The sequence below is a fragment of the Lissotriton helveticus genome, chromosome 7, assembly GCF_964261635.1.
Source record: "Lissotriton helveticus chromosome 7, aLisHel1.1, whole genome shotgun sequence".
Lineage (NCBI taxonomy): Eukaryota > Metazoa > Chordata > Amphibia > Caudata > Salamandridae > Lissotriton > Lissotriton helveticus.
The window spans coordinates 204,229,750-204,255,341 of record NC_136068.1 but is presented as its reverse complement, the minus strand read 5'-3'; positions in this window follow the sequence as shown (position 1 = coordinate 204,255,341).

Genomic DNA, 25,592 nt, shown 5'->3' with positions numbered 1-25,592 from the left:
TCAAAACTGTTCTGGCTATGCATCCGTGCAATCATTGTGTACTGTCATCTAACGCCCCTGAAGTGTTCCAAACTACTTATTGCTAAATATGGATTCCATATCTTCAGTTTTATTGCACTTCTCCATTTAAAGCCTTCTCTATAAACTATTAGCATCTCTCTCCTATCCTCCCTCCGTGGCTGCTATTCGCAGTGGTGATGGAGCCGCTTGCAGTGTCTTTGCGACATAGACTCTTGGACTGCGGAATTAAAGTAGGGAGGACTATACATGTGACATCACTCTATGCTGATGACGCATTGGTGCATCTGTGAAAGCAGGCAGAGGCACTTCCAATATTTCAGACAGCTCTGTCGGAGTTCGCAGCGGTCTCTGGCCTAACGGTGACCGCGCAGAATTCACAACTTATGCCACTTGGGATGCTGGCAGGTATGGACCTGCCAATGCTCCCGCAATTTCCACTGCCATGTCTGGATGGGCTCCACTACCTGGGTATTAAATTAGCCACAAAAAAGCTGTGGTTCCTGGATCTAAACTTAGGTAGGGTCATGACATGACTGCAGGCATCTGTCCAAATCTCGAAAGACCTCCTGCTAACGCTGATGAGTAGGTCGGCCTTAGTCAAGATGGTAATATTGCCTCGCTGCTTATATGTTATGCAGAGCTCGTTGTATGAGATCCCCCGACTGTACTTCGGTGAGCTTGATGGCCTCCGCGTAGAGCTATTATTGTCCACAAAATGGAAAAGAATCAGACTCCGTATGCTGCAACAGCCCTGGGAGAGAGAGGTCATTGACCTCCCCAACCTAGAGTACTGCTATCTAGCAGCAAACCTTCAACATGCAATCCATTGGTTTGATGAGGAGGATCATTTGGAGAAGAGGCTGTTGGGCCACCTAGATGGTCCCCAATCCTGCACATGTTGAGGAAGGACCTCAAGACCTGGCTTTTCGACTGATCCGGAGGCCTCTTCTTTCCCTCCCCCTAGCGCCTTGAGACACTCATGGGTGAGTAGTGTGCTATATAAACCCCTGATTGATTGATTGATCAAGGTCTACCAGAGCTCCATATGATTGGGGCACACTTTCCAGACACTTATCACTTCTTGGTTAGACAGATGGTCCACATATGAGAGCGAGTGGTCACAACGGTCCTACCGGTCCTACGTAGAGCCCCATATGCTTGCGATATGTCGATATGGGCAATCAAGCGCTTCACAGATATAGAAAAAAACATGACAACGAGAAAAAGGAAAACTGGAGGCTGTGAGGTGCTAGGAGATTTGTATCTTCGGGGCCAATTTATAACCAGTGAAGATGGCGCAGATTAATTTGCTCTTGGCGTGGGCCATATTTACAATATATTAAGATGTCAACCACTGCACGCAAACTCCCAGACACTGTATTGACTGTTGGATATGATGGGGGCAGAAGACTTATTACCTATAAAGAATGTTATGAGAGGATGCCCAGCCGATCACCCCTAAAGCACAAGCCAGCTGCGAAAAGGATTTGGGGGAAGATATTGCCCCACGGGACTGGCCAAAAATCCATGAAAAAGTATGTAAGATTAGCTCAAATTCCCGTTTTAAACTCATACAATATAATTATGTTCACCAACTGTATATCACTCCTAAGACCCTGCATGGTATCTACCCAATAAGGTCTGATGCAGGCCCCTGTGGCTGACTTTCTACATGTGGTTTGGCAGTATACACACATTGAGCCATATTGGAGGGAGGTCCTGCAGACAATCAAACAAACTACGAGATGGGTTTTTAAGGGTATCCCCAGTGAAGTACTCCTGGGCCTTCTCCTGACCCCAGTCAAAAGAAAGCTATTTAATAAATTCCTGAGTCTGGTATTGGTACTTTCCAAGCGGCACGTCGGATTAAATGGATGAACATGAACCCACTGGGACACAGGGAATGGCTGCAGGATATGATGGAGTGGGCAAGACTTTTGCGCCGACAGATATGTGAGGATTCCTGATGTATCTGTCATTACTTGCAACATTGAGCAACATACATTAAATACGGCACATCCATCCTGTTGCAAGGAGGGCACAGTGAAACCTGTTGCAACACTGTTTTATCACAGCGATGCAACAGCTTTCATGAATGAGGCCCTTGTTTTTCAATTCCGGGTATGATTCCTCTTTATCGGCTGGTAAAGACGGCACTCCTAGCAGAACGGCAACTTAGGGGCTGTTTTGGGGTGGCAAGTACAGGTACTGCTAGATTCGTACTGCATTGAGTATAGATGGAGATCTGCTACCTGAGAAGGACTTGGCAAGCCTCTTATCCCCAGTGTAGTGTCTTATGTATAATGATGACAGACACTTACTTCTTGGTTCAGGAGCTTTATTCAGACCCTCCTATCTCGTCCCTGTCCCTACTCTAACTGCCTTCCCATTCCGGTTCCCTGCTCCTCCCACGAATCTATCCCAAACACTAGACTGCTGCACATGATACTACATCTCCCCCTTTCTTAACAAAATAGAATTAACTTCAAACATGTTTATAGTTCCTTGACTGGCCGCACAGGTCTGCGGATTGTCCGCATGGGTCATAGACACGTTGCCGTTCCAGGCTTAGACTCAGACAGCTCCCCAGGCGTTGGCAAGGTATAGTCTGTTGGAGACACTGCATTCTTCGAGCTGTCGGCCGCCTTGACAAGAGTATCCTTGACTGTGGGAGTGCGCCTTTGAAAATGCAAGACATTGTGTGTGATCCTCTGGTTCTCAGATTCGTTGCGATTTCCAATAATCTTCGAGTCATCCACTCATTTACAGATTCTGATGCAATAGTGGTTGCCTTTTGTGAAGTGACAGTTAATAGCTCAGCCCGATGACGGCAATCTGTCTTTCTTGGTAGCCCTCGTTCGATTGACGCTCGATCTCCTTCAAGAGTGGACGGTGTTCTGGTTTTCTTTCGAACATCTGCATGAGTTTTTGATTCCTTTTGTCTCTTCCGGTCGGGGGCAGCAATGTCCTCTTGTTCCGAGTCGTGCATACCAGGCAGTAAGGCACTATCTGACATGGGTGGCTCGGTTTGGTCTTGGGACTCATTTGTTGACCCTGTTTGTCTGACCCACTTCCATTTGCATTTGGGACTGGTGGACTCTTTAATCATCCGGGCATGTGTATATTTCTTCCTTATCCACCCACTTTGCCTTCCTTGCTGAGTGGCAGGATAGTCCTATCTCACCCGGTGGGTGCTATCCCGTATATCTGGTTTCCTTCTGCAAGCGCGTTGAATCAGCCTCGCCCTTCAGGGGTGCCAATATACTTTTTATGTCTTCAAATAATTGTGACTGACATGACGTGTTGTATTGTGGGGTGATCAAATATTCTGAGTCATTGGCGTGAGATATGCTGCTCTGGACGGGGAGAATGTTCTCTGATTTTATTGTTCATTTTGGTGATTGGTGCCATGAGCATGGTAAGGACCTTGACTCGGTTGACCGGAATGACCGTACAGACATGTTTTGTGAATTGGAGGAGCCTTTTGCTGATTTCCTCTGAGAACGTTTCTTTGAGAGCGTTTTGACTGATACATTTCTTGAGCTGGTAGTCTGTGATGACATGCTCCTGGAGTCGGAGTCATCTGTAAGACATTTTTGTGAGTGTAGCTTTTGAGGTGTCTTTTGTGTTATTGCTGTGGATGGGTTATTTGCTAGCCACACATTTATTTCTTTGGTCTGGTCGTGGAGCATTTGGGCACTGTCTCTCTCACATGACATTAACTGTCTCTCCCCAGTTTTCTCATTGTCGTGGATGTCTTTAGTGCACATGCCTATCCCTTTCCGGTGCCTGAGTGGCTTACCACGCCTCATGTCATTTGTTTCCTCTTCTCGTTTGTTGGGTCCACTAACGGCAGTGAGACTTGTGTAATGTGTCTTCCTGCTTGGTGCTTCTTCAGAAGTGTCTACAACATTTGATGGGCAGTGGGTTGCTCGAGTGTGTTCGTATGCCGGTGTCCAGAGTTGGCGTGACTTGTCCACTCGTCTGTATTTGGTCCTTTCCACATATCCATTGAGCAGACTGTCATCTGTGTCCTTTGTGTGGTCTGTCTTACTTGATGCTTCATCCGAATAGTTTGTGATGTCTGTTGAATGATTTAATGAAGACGTATCAGTGAGGCTGTCGTAATCATCCTTCACTGCCTTTTGTATTGTTAACTCAGGGTGTTTCACGTCACTTGGTTTCTTCCGCTGTCTTGTCTCTATTCTGCCTTCGCCTTCCCTCTTTCTGGTTTTGTTTGTTACTTGGGCTTTCTCCACAGACATGAGAGACGTCTCCATTCTTTTATCTTTGTGACTTGCATTCGGGTGCAGTTCTTTTTCTGATTGTCTTGCTTTAACCCGCTCTCCAACGTCAGCCCTCCTGATGATTTCTTGTAGCGAGAACTCCCATTGAAGGATCTTGCGTTTTGTTTCAGGTTTTGAACAACCTTCAATTACCCGGAGTCGAACTGCTTCCTCATCTGTAAATGTGTTGAAATGGCAGTGGTGCACTAGACTTTGTAACCTTGTTATGAAGTTTGGTAATGATTCTCCGGGTTCCTGCCATGCCGCATTGAAGGCGATGCGTTCATGATCCACGTCGTCCTTTGTGTCGATATGAGCGCGTAGCGTCTCTTTGAGTTTTCCATATGTCTCTGTGTCTTTTGCTGAAAATGTTCTGATTAAGCGTCGGCCTTCGTGACCTACAAGCAGAAGTAGCAATAGTAGACATTTTCTGTCCCTTCGCTCACCGGTTGTTTCAAGAAAGTCATCCAGTGATTCCAGCCACCTGTTCCATTCGTGACTCAAACTCTGATTGTTGGTCTGCGTCACTGGGGGTGGTATTTCAATGCAGGGTTTGTTTTTTTATTTTTTTTATTTAGTATTGTTCTTAGCACAGCAAACTTCAAACAAAATCTCAATTTTACATTCAACAAATACTTTGTCCAGTAGTGAAGTCCAAGTTGTGATAACTTTCAGGAGAGATAGACTCATGACTCATAATAGTCCCGGAAGGCACCCCAGATTTTAATGCCCAGTCTTTTTTTCCTTGATCCTTTAATTGAAAATAAACTCCACTCCAAATTATATAAGCTCAACATTTTAGCACGCCATTGATGAAAGTCCGGTGGTTTTTCCTGTAGCCATTCACTAGCAATACAAAGGCGTGCAACTGTCATAGCAAAAAAAATAAAGTGCCTGTGTTGAAAAAGTGTTTCCGAATTATTGTCTTTCTGAATTTTTCCTAGCAGCATCATTGCTGGAGAAATAACTACCGTAGTTTTAATCACTAAAGAGATACATTTTTCCAGATGCTCAATAAGTCCCTTTAACTTAACACAATAATAAAAGATATGTATCGCTCCTGCGTCCTCCTCACCGCAGCGAAAACATTTGCCTTGGCTCCCCACTACCCATTTGGCCATTCGCTTGGGTGTATAATATAAATCAAATAATGACTTAAAAAACTGAGCTTTCAAATTCGCAGACATAAGCCCCTCCTTCGACAAAATTAGAAGATCTTCTACATCAATCTCTGAGTCTCCTAGAGTCTCTCTCCATTTCAGTTGCACTTTCTCTAAATCATCTTTCTTAGCAGAGATCAAGGATTGATAAATCACTCCAATTTTGGCTGATCTGCTAATTTCTTCAATGACTTGATGTTGAATCAGTTTCCCACCCCGCCGAGTTAAATAATCCCGTATTTGAAGATATTTAAAGAAATACCATCTAGGCAGTGAGTATTCGTCCTTGATCTCTTCAAAAGATTTAAACATCCCATTCTTATTAACCATATGTCCTAGCGTCTTAATGCCTTTCTGCTGCCACTTATTGGACATTACATCAGAAAAAATGCCTGGTAAAATCCTGTGTGCATTAAATGGAGTATTTTATGACACTCTTGATAAATCCATATTTTTCATAAACCATTTCCAGACCTTAAAAGCCCCCATGATTACCTTAAACCTTGTTCGCTTGAAATAACTCCCATCAATTTCCTTTAACAAAATAAGCTTTGCATTTATCCCAAGCTGTATTTCAAAAATATTTGACATATTAGGGTCATCCGCTTCATTAACACCTGTTATTAGGACTTTCATTTTCAATAAAAAGCAAGTGACATAATAAAAAAAAAAATCAGGTACCCCCATTCCTCCCCATAAAGCTGGCAGCGTCATGCATTTCATTGCCCTTCTAGGCCTCCCTGGGCTCCATATGAATTTCCCACATTTAGCTTGCAAGTCCTGAATTTTATCTTTAGTAATTTCTAAAGGTATCGATCTAAACAAATACAATACCTTTGGTAGTATATTCATTTTTATCACATTTGATCTTCCAATGAAAGTTAGATACAATCTTTCCAATCTATCCAAGGATACCGTGATTTTAGCCATTAATGTATTCCAGTTAGCTTGCACTATTTCCGACATGTTTGCCCTGATTAAAATTCCCAAATACGTCACTTCTTTAACCACCCTGCTGTCTGCCCAGGTAATTGTATCAGAGCATAGAATTTGAGTTTTAGTCTCATTCAATTTATAACCTGTTATAAGACCAAAAATATGTGCTAATCATTCAATTTCTTTAATTGCTGTTGCAGGATTAGTTGTTGCCACTGCTATATCGTCGGCGTATGCAAACACCGAAAAATAAAAATTCTGAACTTTATAGGGAGGAATCAAAATATTCTGTCCCAGCAACTCAATAAAAGGGTTTATATAAAGAGCAAATAAAAGGGGAGAGCAGGGGCAACCTTGCCGCGTACCTCGTGTTATAATAACATTACCAGACAATTGTCCCATAACAGGGTTTGGATGTGTGTGTTTCTTCTCTCACCGACATGATGGTGAAATGTATAACAATGTCACAGGACTGTTCCCTTTTCTTCCTGCCTTCTTTTGCTGACCCCCCCCCTCGGCCGATATTCTTTGTTTGGTCGTTTACTTTGGTTTTGGTAAGATTCGCTGCGCTCGGGTGACTCTTGTATGTTGTCCACCCCTGGCGCGACTGTCTCGGTATGCTTCAGTGAGTTAGGCTTGGATCTCCTGAGGTCAGATGGCCACCATTCAGCTGCACCATGCGTGACTCGTGGCTCTGCGAATTCCCGCTTTCGCTTCTTCTACCTTTAATTATTTGTCTTCACGTGGTTCTGAAGTTTACTTTGGTACTTGCCTTTGCTCGTGCTTGTTCCGTTCGGGATCTGCATTTGCTTGTGTTTGTTGTAATCGAGGTTTTGAATTGGCATGTGCTTGCTGTGTTTATCGTTGCCTTGACTTGCACTTTTTGCTAAAGTCGCTTCGATTCATCACACTTCTTGTTGCTCGTATCAGTTATTGATGGTGCTCAGGTCGTCTTTGTTCGTTACTTGTGCTTGTTTACATATTGTACTTCTTGCATTTACTCATGGTTGCTTGCGTTGGCTCTGGTGTTTGCTCGTGTTTTCACCCTTTTTTTTGCATATGTTTGTTTACTTGTTCAGCCTCTTGCATTGGCTTGTGCTTGTTGTACGTCTGGTCACTTTTATTCCTTTCACCACTTGTTGTTTGTACTTGTGCTTGTTTGTCTTTATTGTTGCTTTTGCTTGTGCTTATTTTCTTGTTCTGTCCCTTGCATTTGCATGTGCTTATTCTGTTTGCTATTGCCAGTGCTTGTTCATTGCATTTATCAGTGCTTGTTTATTCTGTGCGCCAATGCTTGTTTCCTATGTATTTGTCAATGCTCATTTCCAAGCTCTGCTTGCCTGACTTAAAGATGGCCGCTTGGGCATTTGAACAGGGGTGTCTCTACAGGCTGCCTGACTTCAAGATGGCCACCGTCTCTGAAGTCTCAGTTCACACGAGACTTCCTCTCCATTCATTCCAATCAGTGCTGATTCGTCCAGGACTCACCGCCAACCGGTCTCAGAGGCAGCAACTCTTCTCCAGGTCCCTTCACCTTTTTGCAGCGCTGCAGCATCCAGGTGAGGTCGGGATGGGCTCCCACCTCACTTTTCTTCGGTCGCGCGCTCACTCGGCGACCGTGTGCCAAATCTCACGCATCGGGGGTGAGCTCCCGATTTCGGGCGTCAAACAGCGCTCGGCTTCAGGCGGCTCCAGCGCTCAACAGCGCTTGCTAGTCAGGGCTTCACACGATCGCCTGATCGTGGAGTTGGCTCACACACCGCTGGCCTAAGTCTCTAGGCGGCGATTTCTTCAGGGGCACACGTGTTCTGACTGCGACTGCCTCGATCGCACTGCCCGGGTCAGGGACGTCTTCTTCAAGCAAATAAGGATGTCAGATTCTTAGATCCCACCTTCGTCGCCAGCTGTAGTGTCTTATGTATAATGATGACAGACACTTACTTCTTGGTTCAGGAGCTTTATTCAGACCCTCCTATCTCGTCCCTGTGCCTACTCTAACTGCCTTCCAATTCCGGTTCCCTGCTCCTCCCTTTCCTGCTCCTCCCACGAGTCTATCCCAAACACTAGACTGCTGCACACGATACTACACCCAGTGTCAGCTGTTGCTGTCCTAGGTGGCAGAGCAGCTCCTGACCCTATTGTTGCAGGTGGTAGGAGAGTCAATGGGAATGTAGATCTGCAGTACGCCAAGGCATCTGGACAATTGAATAGCTGTGGCAATTCAGAAAGATACATTATGCTTACAAAGATGTTCAAGGTGCTATTTATGGGTGCTTGTGATGTACTCTATGTATGTCTAAATTACATCTATGTACCTTACTCATTGATCTGCAAAGTGGACATTCCCAGTGGAGAATCAAAGGAGTTGTAATGGATGTAAAGTAGGCAAAGTTAACAAAGTAGTTACTTTGAATATCTTCACACAACCTCATCCATGAACTTGTTGTAGATATCCGACCACAATTAATGTAGTAATTAGTATCAGTTTTTGCAGGTTTTGCCAAACGTTTGCAGGAATTAGTATTATGTCTAGGAATTTATTTTATTTTTGGGTAAAAAAATTCTGTTTGTGTCATGCTCCAAACTTTAAATATTCTCTGCAATTGCGTACCCCACGCATATTAAACTTTGGGAAAACTGATATATACTGTTCATCCGTACACTTTCAACTGACAGAAATTTCTGTGACCATCCAACACTTCTACAGTATTGGCGTGTAGGCATAAAATGTGTATTTTGAAATCTAAAATGTTATTTCTGGAATGGGTTCACATTGTTTTGTAACTAGGCAGATAGCATATGTTTCAGCAATGAATGAAAAATAAATAGAACAGTTTATAAACAGATAAGAATGATTGTTTCAACTCAAAGATTCAATCTATGTCAGGATCATATCATAATGCTACATTGTAATAGGTGTTGTCTTTTATTTGCCAAAAGGGAGAACATTTTAAGGATTATTTCGTTAAAGGAATGAACAAGAGCTTTGGGACGATTCGTCACACGATTTCTCTATCTCTCTTAAAGTGCGACTAATGTAAACCACTTACCAAGTCTTGCAGTATGATTGTAAAGATATGTGTTATATTGACACGGAAGTTATGCTGTCTTCAAATACTTGAGGCGAGTTTTTGGGAGAATAAAAGTACACACTTTTTTCCCCGTATCTTTAATGTACTGACGAATTTTACCTTTATTTACAAGCACATGACATCACTGTCACTTTCTTTTAAAATGCATAATTTTGTACTTAAATACACTGCTTGCTACATTTTTTTCTGGTCCATATCCTGTCATAACCATAGTATAAAAACCCTACACAAGTAATTAATTTGTGCCAGTGGTTGCCGGTGTACAGCACCAGCATTTATTCTTAGGGGCTGGGAAGCAGAGCAGTCTTTTTTTATTTCACAATGGTCAGCGGAAATCGAAGAAGGTCAGTCAATACAGTTTCCATTTACCATTTGTTGTTTTGCCAGACCTTTTTCTATTTCCACAAACAAAAAATAAAATAAAAGAAGTACCGAGGTTCTCCTGCACGGCATTCATGCAGCTCTGTGGGCATGCCTAATGTAGAGACAAGACGAATGCCTATTACTTATCGGTAATCTTCATTACTCCTGGTCCCGTTGACCTCGTCCCATTCTTTTACAAAGTGAGATAACCTGTCTCACCAACAGAAAAAAAGAATGAAGGAATGCTGGCCCTATCCCACCCGCTCCCTCTGGGAATACATAAGCGTACCTATCCCAGCATTCCACCTAAAAAGACCAAGCCCAGATAAAGGCAGGCAAGACCGGGAGGGAGGGAAGTAATGAATGGGATGAGGACAACAGGACCAGGAGTAATGAAGATGACCGGTAAGTAATAGGGTATTAACCCCTCGCCCCGCTGTCCACGTCCCATTCATTTACAAAGTGAGAATACCTAAGCAACCACCGGCATTTATCCACAACAAACCACCATGACACAAAATCGAGCGAAACCCAGTGATTTATTGAACAATAGTAAAGAAATTCAGGAGCACACAGCATGCAGTACCCCAAACCACAATTAGCATCATTCCCCATCATATTCTGGATCCGATAATGCCTCACAAACGTATTAGAGGATGCCCAAGTGGTCGTCCAAGTGATAACGGACAGTGGAACCCCCTGAACATCAGCCCAGAAAGCCGCTAACCCCCGGGTAGACCGCCCCTGCACCCCTGCTGGAGGAGGAGACCCCAAAAGATATTAAGCCAACCCAATGACCTGCTTAAGCCTATGATTAATGGAAGCAGAAGAAGCCTTCCCACCATGAGAGGCAATCCCAAAAGAAACAAAAAGGGAATCAGATCTTTGAAATGGACTTATGCGATCAAGATAGACAGGCAAAGCCCTGCATACATCCTACAAAGACTAAGGAAGGTCATAGGGAGAGTCAAGATCAGAACACAAAGCAGGCAACACCAACTACTGGGAGCGATGGCACTTGGAAGACACTTTGGTGACAATAGCTGAATCCAGCAAAGGACCACATCATCATCCGAAAAGGACAAAAAACGGCTCCTGGGCCATCAGAGCTCCAAACTCGCCCTGGTGGCAAGCTGAAGCAATGGGCACATGAAAGACCACCTTAAAAGTAACAAACTTGATGTCCACCTCAGGCAAAGGTTCAAACGGAGGAGCCACCAAAGCCCTCAGAACCAAAGGCAGGTCCCATAATGGAAAGGAAGGCCTCTCCACAGGATGAGACAAGGAAAAACTCTGCAACAACGAGAGTCCAAATCCTCCACAACAAACAAATCCCCCCCAAGGGGAATGGAAGGCCTGAATAGCGGCCCACTGAGCTCTCAAAGTGGAAACCGCCAAACCTTTCTCAAAGCACTGCCAGAGAAATTGCAGTACCTGTGGCAAAGAGTAAGCCAAAGGGGACAAACCCAGAGCCAGATATCATAGCTGAAAATTACCCCAATGACACCCATAGGATGTAGGTAGAAGGCCTACGAGAATGCTGAAGAGCCACTGTTCCGGAAAACCCCTACGTCGCCACGCCTGCCTCTCAACTTCAAAACCGACAGTCGCAGCCGTGGAAAAGATAACATCGTAGAAGACCGCAGGGGAGAAGAAGAGCAAGGGAGAAACCAGGGACCCTGTACAGCTAACAGCCTCAGAGTGGGGAACCACATCAGACGAGGCCAAAACTGAACCACCACAACCACCTCCTGAGACTCCTGGCGAGCCAAAAACAGGGGAATCAGAGCCAGAGGAGGCACTGCATAGTCGAGGCAAGACGGCCAAGGAATGTCGAACGCATCAACCCCCCAGGAGCCTTCCTGATGAACCTGGGAGCAGAGTCTGGGCAGCTGGCCTTCGTGCTGGGAATACCAAACTTTCTGCACACAAGCCGAAAAGCCAAGCGAGTCAGAGACAACTTCTGAGAGTTGGGGAAATAATGGCTGTGGGAATCCGCCACCCCATTGTCCACAATCCAAATATGAACAGCCGGGAGAGACAACAGATGCCCCTCCACCCAACAAAACAAGGAAACCACAACCGCATTCAGAGACGTGGACCTGGACAACGGATTCCAACGAGCCAACAGATACAACCACAGCGGACGGAAGTGAAAACAAGCCCCAACCCCCATAAACACAGTCACTGTCATGAGAACCAGAAGTCCCAACCAGAGGCAGACAAGAAAGTATCCCCCCCTACCAGAACTTCTGAGCAAGAGACCACATGGTCACTACCCAAGGGACCGGCAGAAACACCCTGTTGAGATCGGTTCAAAAGCAAGCTCCTATGAAAGTCAAGTCTTGAGAGGGCTCTAGCTAACACTTGAGAAGATTCAGAAGAAACCCATGAGCCTTCAACGCAGAGCACACCACTTCCTGATCTACCAACAACTGGTCTAGAGAGGGAGCATGAATCAACCAATCGTCTAGGTAAGGGTAAACCAGGACACCCTGAAGATGCAAGGAAGCGACCAACAGAGCCACCACCTTGGTGAACACCCGCTGGCAGACCTCAGGCCGAAAGACATGACTCAAAAGTGAAAATTATGGCGTGAATGCAAAGCCTCAGGAACCAATGAGAGCTAGGGTGAATCGGGATGTGATAGTAAGCGTCCTGGAGATGGAGGGTGGGTAAGAAATGGCGTTGAAGAATCAACGGAATCACCCGCTGAAGAGTCTCCATCCGAAAAGGCAGATGAACCACCCATTTGTTCAGAGTCTTCAAATTAAGGTTACCAAACAAAAAAGGGCTGGTTGCAACTGACACACAATGAAATTATACATTCGGAATCCACTGGGTATCAAAGATACCTTCTGGGTGTGGCTATGCTAATATTATTTAGTTATACCTCCCATGTGTGTAAAATAGTTTTTTAGTATTTTTTAAAACCCTCAACCACAAAAGCGTCCCAATTATCCTAGAAATTGAGGCTGTTACTGTTACAGTAATCATGAAGTATGTGAAAAATGTGAGGTGGGTCAGAAAGTGCCTCACGTAAGCAATGTCCAAAGAGCTGCTGGTAGGTACTCACCAGTGAGCTTACTTTGTCATCATCAGCACTTTCATGACAAGAAACAAATAAATGTGACATAACTCAAAATATTGTGAAGATGTAACCCAAAAATGAGAAAGGTGTAGCAAATGATGGTGTAAACTACTTACCATCCCAACCCGTAACGTATAACTGAGTCAACTTCACTTTCCATTAAAATAGGTTGTGAACACCTATCATATGTATTTAATAATTTTGCCCAGTGTTCACACCCAATTAAAAAAAGGCGTCATGTTTAGACCATTTTAACCTGAACGGCCGACATGTTTCATTGCCCTCGAATTTTGCAGCAATTTCATCAGGGCATGAGGACACATCTCCACCTCAATAATGCTGGACCGGGTTCGCTGCCAGGTGGACGCCTACCAGCAACTCACCAGTGAGGGCCTTGCCCCCGTGCAATCTCAAACATCAGGAAATGCCAACACCGCCTGGACTGGGTGTTCGCATTTCGCTACTCGAATCCAGCCCCAGCCTGAACCCCCGTCACTTTGGGAGCCAGGAAAATCTGAGAGTAAAACCCCCTCCCCACCTCCAGAGGAGGAACAGCCTGAATTGCCCCTTTTTGCAAGAGAGACTTGACCCCCAGAGACAGATTGAACCTCTTGGCCAGGCAGGACAGCCAAGGAGTCGGATGAATCCTGATGCTCCGGGAGAGATTGTCTCCATTTTCATTTTTATGAAACAGTTCAAGAAAATGCCACACTTTCGGGGAAGTACCCATCATAGAGGGTCGCACCATGTGCCCCATTGCTCAGGGGTATCCCCTTCTTGCCAGCCCAGAAGCCTGTATAAAATGGCAGAGCTGCCCAGCAACTTAGATCCCTGCCTGAAAGAAATATAAAAAAGAAAGACTGCCCTGCTGAACCCCTGGCAAGCACTATGAGGAGTGCACTTTTAAGGACTACACATGTGGCACACGTTGGAGGTCACCAACAGAGGGACTTTGCAACAGGTTAAAAGAGCTCCATTTGCATCATCTTCATCAAGAAGAACCCAGCTGACCAGCTTTACCTTGACGTTGAAGGAATTGACCAGGTGCACTGTGGGTCTTGTAGGCCCACCTTCCCAAGGTTCAACTCAGAGCTTCAGAAACCTTGGATTGGTGTTGTGGACACTTCAAGACCCCATAAATACCTTCTGGAAGAAGTTCCAGATGTTTGGACAATTTGGAGAATCTTTGACAAAAAGCTCCATAAGTTCACAGACCCGTCGTTGAGAGTCAAGACATCGACGTCGTATTGCGAATCAGCCTGAGTTTCAGGTTTGCCCCTCTGAAGCTCCAGAGCTCTTTGCCATTGACGAGACCTCCAGGAGTTCACTGAGGCCTCATCATTGAACTGCAACCTGGCCTGACGAGGAACCTTGCTCGACGTCGAGAGAAAAAGGTCCAAAAAAGTAACTATGTCAGAAGGTAAACACCTGACCTGGTTATACCGCTCATCACATCTGGCCTGTGCTCCATCACAGTTGGCCTGAAAAGTTGACTTTGTTCTGGGCAAGTTCCAAGCTGGAGCTTTTGGCTTTTAGGTAATATAACGTCTTTAATCTTTAAAATATCATATTGCTGGTTGCCTGCATTGGATTTTTGTCATTTTGGTGTCATTTTAATCATAAAAAATAATTCCTATTATTGTAAATTTGTGTTGGATTTTTTTTGTGTGTTCTGCCTTACTTATTCACTTTTATTGCTGTTTCTAAATGCTCTACACACCTGTCTCCTAAGTTAAGCCTATCTGTGTGTGAGTCACGAAACCAAGGGTTGAGCAAGGATTAATTTATTGAGAATTGACTGGACCTTACTTGTGATTGTGGTGTTATTGCTAGCTGTAGGTACCTACTTGCACTTACTAATAAACCACATTCCAACAGGTACAAATGCCAAAATTATTTACTGAGCATCTCATAGGATATTGAATAGAATTTGTATTAACTCCTAATATTTAGGGTTCAGCCTTAAATGTAGGGGCAAGGATTGGGAATGCCTTTTCTCTCCAATCAACCATCTCCTAAAGAGCCCAGCTTGATAGTTAATTTCAGCTTGGTGGTACCTCCCATCAGCATACCCTTTCAAGTTTCATGTCAGTTCTTTGAAAACATCCCTGAAGACACTGCCATCTTAAAGTTCGGTTTACAATTATATTTTGCAGTTTTCATAGCATTTTAGAATTCTTAAACTACTCCCTTGCATTTTAGTTAGTTCCAACTTCTGCATCTTCTGTGTTCCTTTGGACACCTATCAGGCTTGCCTAAATAGGCATGTGTCAAAATCCCTTCAAAAATTTCGCGGGGGTATGGAATCATATATCTCATTGTATGCTATTTTGTAAGATCAGGTCCTACACACTCTGGCCTGATTCACAAATGTGGACGTACACTTTTGTGTAAGCTTACAATTGTTTGAGATTCTCAAAGGGATTTACAAGTAGTATCTTTACAAGTGCATACTCTCCACACGTAGAAAGACCTATATTTTTATGTGTGGAGATACCGTACACAGAAAGATATTTTTCATAAATCCCTTTTTGTGAATAGCAAACAATCGTAAACTTACACGAATATGTAATTTTACCTTTGCAAATCAGGCCATCAGTCTTTAGATATCAACTCTGAAGTACAAATCAAGTCTAGATAGCAACCGGGCAGTGTCTTAAAGTGTATTTGGTTTTTTTCATTACACTTTCCATAGGTCTTCTAACCTATGTGTTGTTAGTTTAAGTGTGGCTGAGGGTTAGGAGAAGTGTGGAAGCTAGAATCATTCCTGTTAGATCTGGATTGCAAGTTTAGTGCATCTTGAGATATTAACAAAAACCATTGAGATAACATCTGGTTTTTTTTCAGAAATACCTGAGTAATTGGAAGCAGATGACATGACCACATTACTAACAGATTTCAACTCAGAATCCACAAAACAGTCATTCAACCATTCTCTTAACACATGAAATAAGAACAAAAACCAGCAACAACGGAAGAAGACGTAGAGAAATGTTCCTATACTTTTTGTGACATCAACAAGCACCTCAAGTGACAATGACATCCAAAAACCTGTCCCTATCCAGTGTGGTGATCATAAAATAAACATTTTACAGGACTTTTCTTAACAGACAAACCTGAAAAGAAAGATGCTTTTGGCACTCAAAGCTCACTTGAAAAAAAAAACTCACGTACGCTTTAGGATATTTGAGCAGACTGTCATGTTGATTACAATTGATGAAAAGATGAAGGAACACAAGGGCCACAATGAATTAGAAAAAGTATTGGATTCATTTCATACTTCAGCCATTGATATTTCTCCAAGGTGCAGTGATCAAACTTTATCCCTGTCAATGAATGACTAGGCATCTTAGCACTTCACAATGAAAAGTGAGGGCTAGATTAGCAGCAGGTACATGACACGGGGTATCAGACAAAAGAACTAAAACTGATGGACAACTGGGATGAGAGACAAATCAAGATAACATCCTAAAAACTAGTGACGACTCATGTACATTCAATTTCTACAATCCATCTGTGGTACCAGTTTAGGCTCAGAGAAAGGATTTGTATAACATGCCACAAATGTTGTTTAGAAATATATATTACTGGATATTTGTGGAATTAACACATTTTTAATGAATGACAACATATATGGTCTAGTGATCCCTGGCCAGGTATAACAAAGTAGGAAGAGCCACACTTTAATACCTTTGTATGTGATTCTTATATCTTTTGATATTTCATACTTACCGTTAGTTATTACTCAATTATCAGATTTGAGGATGTCTGGAGTCAATAAGAAAACCCAACTTGGTGTGTTTAATGGAAGGAAATGGCAAATGCCATGTGTATCACCTTGTTCAAATGTGATAAGCTTTTAAGGGCCAGTTGCATCAGATTCTTATTTGTCACTTTGTTCTATTGATTATAGTGTTTGTTTCATGTCTTGATAGCTAGCTGCGAATGAGACATTTAATCAATGGTCCATTCACACACCTTTAAAGAGGATTCTTCTTTTTTATTTTCTTTCCTTGTTCAGTCTAATGACCACGTTGGGCCACTGCTTGGTTTATTTTGAATAGCTGGTACACTAGATTATTGTAATCCACTGTGCTCAGAATCAGTTTACCATCACATAATCCAATCTGAGACTTACGGATTGCTACTGCTTTGTCTCCACAACCCACCACACCACAGGTCTACCCACATTAGATAATGGAAAATCACAGAAAAGCTTGGTTTACATGTACGCAAGTTAATTCAATTCTTGCCACTTGACTGACTGAATACAGGCAGGTGCTCTATTCTGCCACTAGCTAATATATTGACTCTTACTCCTCTCATCATAGAGCGTTCAACTAACAGACACCAGGTAGGGCTATATGCCAGTAACTCAGTTTAATGAGGTACTTTGCACTGGCCAACACTGATATGGAGTACACCAATTCCCATAGAGTTAGCAATCTTATCTCTGAATGTAAGTGGACTTACTCACTTGAAAAAAAGAAAAAAAGGAAGTATGTTTTCTTGACTCCAAGCACCTGGGTGTAGACTTACTTTAGGAAAAACATCTATCCCACAAAGAATGCGAACAATTGAAGCTAGACTGGGGGAGCAAAGTGATATTTGCAAGTAAGATACAAACAACACAGTCTGGCACCTCCTTGCATTGTCTCATTTAGAAAGTGAGTGGTGGCTATCTTGATGAGAAAATTAACTCCTATGAAGATTTTACAGACATGGATAGATCCAAAGGGTCAATATGTGTTTGTCACACTACAGACACAGTGTAATGGTGGGGCTAGTGTAAGTCCCAAGGGGCGAGGAGAAAGAAGACTTCTTTCCCAATGTTTCATAACGTTTCCTGCCATAAGTAAATCTCATGCTTTAACTAGAGGAGACTAGAATTCGGTTTTTGACTCAATAGTGAACAGATCAGGGATGCTTGAGATAAGCCTATCTTGATATAGGTACTTCTTATAGAACGTTATCACTAATCATGTCCTTGTAGACCCACAGCTTCTGATTTACCTAGTATAAAGATACTAATCATTCAGCTCCTGTGTTGACAGGAACCATTCTAGCATTGTTTTGCTATCAGGGTGACTATTACATAGAGTCCTTGACACCACAATTGTTTGGAATAGTGTATCTTTTGTAAACAAAGAAAGGTCCTTGCAGTAATGAGTCCATTAGTCAGTAGTGTAGATTAGGGAACAGCAACCTGCTTCTCAGCCCCACTCATTCCAACTGACCACGTATCCAAACCATGCACTCATGAACATTCTATTACAACCCACTCACACAGGCTGAGCAGCAAGGAACTAGGAGACACAGGATACAACACATCTCCTTCCATCAGTAAACAAAGGAAATAGTAGGAAGCAAGGTAAAAGAACATAAGCACTCCACACCTACTGCAAATGTAAGTACCCAATCCTAAATCACAAGGAAGAATCACATTACATTACATAAATTACACGTAATCACATTTTGAGATAATTACAATACCGAAATTGACGATAACATCACATAAGATTATTTGGCATAAATGACTACCTTCCTAGAATTGTAAAGAAAGATGACAGAAGATTACATCACACTGCACGCATAATTACATTCCTTGAATTTGTAAAGAAAGGTCATTTATCAAAGATAGGTCACACATAAAGAATGCATACTATAGGAAGACCATATATACATATATAGCAGGATATAACCTCCACACCCCACAAGTGTATACACTGCAGAACCACTACAGCACATCACACCTCATTAAGCAAAGGAACGCACATGTTCCAGGCAGTGTTTAACCTCCACACCCCACTACTGTACGCACTGCAGACCCACTACAGCACACCACATCCTGCTAAGCAAAGGAATGCACATGTCCCATGCAGGATTCAACCTCCACACCCCCACAACTGTATGCCCTGCAGAACCACTACAGCACACCCCATCTCACTAAGCAAAGGAATGCACATGTTCCAGACAGGATGTAACCTCCACACCCCGCAACTATAAGAACTGCAGATCTCGCCAGGCTGGAAAACACTACACAGACCCCTCACATCATGACCAAGAATATATAAAACCTCAAACTCACCACAGACTCAAGTAAAATACCCCACAAAGTCACACAAAAAGAACTATCAAATAACTTCACCAATACTGTGTAATGCACCCACTGCAAATTAATTAACAGAGTCTCATATCAGAACTAACCATACAGACTCCCACATGTAGGAAACTAGAAACACACTATACTTTGTAAGACACACGCATTCTCATGCACACACCCAAATACAGAATTACATGCACCAATGCAAACACAAAACACAGCCAATAAGTATGGCAAACAGTAAATTCAACATTGGCTTCAAGACAAAATGCATAAGCATCAACAAGGAGTATGGATGACTTCAAAAGTATGTAGAACTCAAAGTACTACTAAGGGAAATCTGTTCATCATCATCCAGTTCATACTATGCATGGATTCCCTCCATAAGTCTGTTTGCGAGAATCGGTTAAAAAAACGCTACCTGTAAGTAAAATGACTGTCCGTTGGCCCCCCTGGCACTTACAACTGGCCAACTACACCGGCAGAACCAACTTGATCCTGCCTGCACAGCTACTTACGGCAAAAGTCCACAATGTCACTTAAGCAAGTAGGGCAAACCCTGGCTTGTAATTCTTTGAGGAAGCATGCGCCTCCTCACAAGAACACAACAGAGCCAATGCTGAAAGGATGGCACATGCGCGCTGTGTCCAAAACATCACAGTGGTTCCTCCTAAGTAGTGGAAGCTACAGCAGTTGTGGCTAATCAAAGATGGTTGTTATGATAGGCAGGTGCTGCGGCTGAAGCCCCCCTGAGCTCACGGCTACAGCTTGAATCACACCACTCATGGACAGTTCACCGGTGATGCGGCTCGTGCCCTCCTGAGCTCGCGGCTACAGCTTGAATCAAGCCGCACATGGAAAGTTCCCATGTAATTCCACAGGTAAGCAACTCACAGCAGACTGACACGTTGTAGGAAGAATGTTCTTCATCACAACAGTGATTGCCACGTGCATGGGTTTTTAAAGATTTAAAAGTCCACAACAAAGTCTTCACACACTAGAGTGTCATATCAGCACAGTTGCTGCCTTCTCCTCTAAGCTCTCCCTGGGGCCCGACTTACGCCCCAAACGAATTTCTTTATTTAAATCATAAAAGCAGATAGCACACCAGTGTGCTAAAGTGTGTCCTGGAGCAAGCCACACGTCACAGTAGATGTAGATGCTACAGTTGAAGGACTAGCGAGTGCGTCCTTTAAGATTTCAAAGGTACACAATGTCTCTTGCACCCAGTATTCCCAGCCTATGAACTCCAGCAAACACACTGCCATTAACTCACAGCAGGTAGAAATACAGGGGCATATTATCAAGGGATTTATCTCCGCTTTTTTGGCTTTAAAAGCCAAGAAAGCGGAGATAAAATTATCTCCTTATTACCTAGCTGTCGCTAACACCAGTTAGCAACAGCTAGTAGGAGATAGCGACCATCTTGGGCCCCGCTTTGTATGTCAGAGTAATTTATCACTAATGACATGCAAAGTGGGCGTGCCAAGATGTTAGCGACTGGAAACAGTCGCTAACATCGCTATCTCCTATTACCAACTTTTGGAGATATTCGTGCTAAGCGCGAATATCTCCAAAAGCTAACACCTGCCCTGAACAGTTCTTAGCCATGTTATCCAATGGGAGGTGGATAACATGGCTAAGAGCATTCGCTCAGTAATGCATGAATATCGCTGACTTTACAGCGATATTCATGCATTGCGGCCGATTTTTATCGTTTCAGAGATAAACCTTGCTAATAGCAAGGTTTATCTGCGATAAAAATCGTCGCAGCTCGGCGATAAATTTTTCACGCTAACCAAGCAACAGCGATATACATAAAGTGCTATATGCAGGATATCCGATTCAAAGCAAAGCTATAACTCTAGTGACTTCGTTATTCGTACCATGTACAAAATTTGTAATCTAGAGACCAGGGGCCCGATGTAGGTAAATCAGATTTACCGCTTCATAAATACCATATTTTACCGATTCGGTATTCATGAATCGGTAAATCTGATGCAGGTATTCATTCGGTAAAAAATACCGAATCGTTATGATTCGGTATTTACCGATTCTGTAATTACAGTATCGGTATTTGCCATTGATTCCTATGGGCCTTGAAGCCCATAGGAATCAATGGCAAATACCGATTCGGTATTTACAGAATCGGTAAAAATACCGAATTGCCAAGGGGGACAGGGTGTCACTTTGATACCCTGTAGCACCCCAGTTTCTGGCTTGTGTGCAATGTGACACACATACATGCCCTTAGGGCATGTATGTGTGCCACATTGCACAGGTGTACATGCACAGATGTGCATGTACACAGAAATTCGTAATTTACCATGCAACAGTATTACATGGTAAATAACGAATTTCTGAGGGCCTGTGGCACTGTAAACTGTGCCACCTACATTTGGAATTGCAGAATCGGTATATTTACCGATTCGGTCATTTACCAAGGCGGTAATTCTAGTGAATCTGTAAATATACCGATTCTGTAATTTTCAGCCCCCTAAATAGCAAAACCCAAATGCCAGTCGGTAACGGCCGAAATCGTCCGTTACCGACCGGTATTTGGGCTCCTACATCTGGCCCATAATGTACAGACCACGGACATCATTTACGTAAAGTATCATGTGCAAGTTATCCAACTGGAAGCAAGGCTATAGCTCTAATACCTTCACTATTCTTCACAGAGTATAAAGATAAAGTGCATTAAGTTTAAGATTTCATGAGGGTATCTGGAAGGGCAATATACATAAAGTGCCATATGCAAAATATATAATTTCAAAACTTATTGCACAATCAAGGACGTCATTTATCAGTGTATGTCCCGTTTTCTTCATGAACAAGGGCCTCAAGGTCAGAATTATTCTGTCTTATTTTGATTGTCTTCTAGATATAGACCACCACTGCATTGCAAACTCTAATGCTTGCTAGGCCACAAATATACTCAAAAGCAGTTTTATATGGTTACAGTCTGATTTTCCATCGCATGGGCACTTTGGAATATTATGATTCCACTTGCCCATCATTGGAAAAGCTATTAATTAAGTGGGCCAATCCCATTCTAAATCTATTGAGATAAAATGTATGTTTTATACTTGTGACCGGTAATAAGTAATATTGTATCCCAATCCCAGATGTCCTATCGAAGCATGCCTTAGTCATTGGTTTTAAGTTTGCATCAACGTCACTTAACCAATTCCGTGATTCCATTAAACTAGTCTTCAGATCTTTTTTATCATTATTTGGGAGGGATTTTTAAAAGTAATGCTTGTGGCACATTCATTTAAAAGGTTTTCTCCAAGAGTCAATCGGCTGACCCCGTGTAACTAGCGCCAGGGACATCAAAGCTGAGGTAGCCCAACTCAGCAAGTCAGTAGACACTTCTGGAGAATCTCCACTGACTGTCAATGGGCACCCCAAAAGACCAAATTCAATGGGCAAAAGTTGCACCCAAGTCAGCCAGATCCAGGAGTGTAATCTGAGTCCAGATTGGTTACCCAAGAGGGACACCAGTCCCCAACAAAGGCTATTGCTGGGACTGCTGTATACGGAGACCGGTAGCCTAGTCACACCTGGCATTCTGCTGTCTTAACCGCATGCGTGCGGGCGGAATTCCGCTCGCACGCTGAGATTTTTAAAAACGCACTTTACATGACGAGCTGGGCTCGTCATGAGCGTGCGAGGAGGCTACCACATGACGAGCCCAGCTCGTCATGAGCGTCGAAGGGGTTAAAGAGGACTTTGAGGGACTCTGATCTCTGTAGTCAAAGTCACACCACCTGATCCATGGATTGAGTAGTAACCACAAAGTCACACCTGTTGACCGCACAGCTGTCAGAACATCCTTGGGCATCTTCCATCTCCTGCATCCGCAGCATCAGGACCACTCCATTGAGCTCTATGGCGGTTGTGCTGTAAAGTTTGAAACTGGACTGGAAAACGCTTTTTGGCCAGACAACTGTCCAAATGCTCCTTGGTGGCACCCTAGAGTTCTCTCTGATGGATTTAGTCACCAAAGCGGAGCCAGAGGAGTTAAACTCAACTCTTACATACCTGTAAAAAAATTACAAACTTTACAGTTGGCAATGATTGCTTGTGGTTAGTGGTTAAACTTTCATCTTGTGTGGCTTTCTAATTTTGTTGTTTGGTACTGTTAAATGCTTTACACTAGTTCCTTTGTTTAATCCTTGCTGCTCACAACCACAGCTATCCAGGGTTGAGCTTAAGGTTTGCAAACGATCTTGACTGGATACAAGACAGGTTTTGCGAGTGTATTACACAGTATGGCTGCACAGCATACCATATAATACACCCAAATCCTCACAAATAGTCAGTTATTTCAGAGCAGAAACTTTGGAGAGATGGTAAGGCTAATGTAAGAAGGGAGATAATCAGGGACTATGCCTGGATCAGGAGGAAAGCAACAGACTCCTAAATTTTATTAGACAAATGTATGTCAGGACTTACATCTGCTTACAGTGAATTTCCCAATGTGGCCACCTTGATATCTCTAATGAAGGTGAAATACGATCCAGATATTAATCAAAAAGAATATGAACAAGTGGATACCAGCTACAGATTCAGATGCTAAACAAGTCATTCCTGCAATTTAGGATTATTGCATTTACTAACTAACCCATTAGAGATAGCTCATGCATTTGCCTTCTTCTTCTGTACACTACACCACTCTGATAAGCCAGATACTAATGAATTCCAGGAAACGCTTAAGTCAAACTCTACTGGTCAGTACTCTAAGGAGAGTAAAGAAACCCTTTGGAAAGTGGGAAAAGCACCAGAAGAGGGTGTATTATTATAAAATCAACAATTCCAAATTGGTGCCAGTCTTGTGCAGGGTGCTTAAAGAAGCATCTAGGACCAGAGGGATAGATTCAGAATGTAACAGAGCCATTTTCTCCCTAATACTGAGGCTGAATAAAGAGCCCTTACACTGTGGCAAGTATCGACCTATCACTTTACCGAAAGTAGACTTTAAAATACTGGCAAAAGTATAGGCCATTAAAGAAAATGACATGCTGTCTGTTACACCCAACCCCGGTGGAATTAATCTCTAAAAGCTCTTCCCCCACATATCTGAAGATGCTGCATCATAGATTGCTGCTGCATGATGACAGAGAAGATAAAATTGCCATATCTCTTGATGTAGAAAATGATTTGGTGGTGTAGAATAGAGATCTACTGGACTTTGTCTGTAGGATAGCATTTTTGTGCAGAGAAACCACAGCTATGATGAATTTTGGAGGTATTTGTGTCATAATCCTTTAGAGTAATAAGGGGTACTAGGCACGGTTATCCACTCCCTCCACTACGATTTGGTTAGCTATTTTTAATAGCTCTGAATCCGGCATCCTCCATCTTGCAACTGGAGAATATGAAAGGGATAATCACAGAAGAAGGAAACATAAAATAATACTCTATTCGAATTAAATTATAGTAAAGCAAGTGAACATGGACATTGATTCCTTTGTCTTGTCAATATCTTCCTTCTCAAGGTTTTTAAGGATCTAGAATACATTAGGAAATGTGTGAGGAATTGCTAATGGCTAGGTCAACCACTCAGGAATTACTGAGAAAAATACTTTTTAAATGGAAAGTCTCCTGCCTAAAATACCTGGACACACGTAGGACCATTGGTTTGAAAAGCATGGTGAAGGATAATTTAATCCGGCTACTGGATATGTTTTATCAGCAGAACTCTGTATGTGGTCAAAAGTGCAATTTCTAATGTGGGAGAAGATCCAAATAATCACAATGCATGTAGCTCCTCAATTTATATATATTTTTTGTGATGGTGCTACTGATAATACTGCCCAGTATACGATGATCACCGGTAGGGCATCCAAATACCTTTGTGTAGTGCATTACTAAGCCAAGACTGAAAGTATCCAAACTCTAGGCTTTTACTATTGGTCAACAACTGTTTCTGATAAAATGCATGCTCCCCACACATCATTCAGGTATATAGATATGGAGTTAAGAATAGTAAAGCTATATTTACCAATTATTGGACCTGTCCCTCTCTGCAGGGTTACCCCCAATTATGTTTGCCTTTTATCCTCCACTTTTGTTGGCCCTAGGACTTATAAGTATCTTGTAGAGAGGTATACCATGTACCTAGGGCTGTATATTAAATGCTGATAGTGGGCCGGCAGCACTGTTATTGTGCCACCCATTTAAGTAGCACTCTAAAACATGTCCCAGGCCTGCCATTGAAGCCTGTATACAGTGTTGCACGGCCATGCCAACTTGGCATTTATCTAATTTTTATTACATATAAGTCACCCCTAAAATAGGCCCTGGGTAGCCCATAGGGCAGGGTGCTCTGTAATTAAAAGGTTGGACATGTACTTTTAAGTTTTACATGTCCTGGTTGTGAAAAACTCCTAAATTCATTTTTCACTAATGTGAGGCCTACCCCTCCCATAGGATAACATTGGGGATACTTTATTGCATTTAGTAAGTGTACTTCCAATTGGGAGAAGTTAAATATATCATGTTTGGTACCTATGACATTGTAATGATAAACTC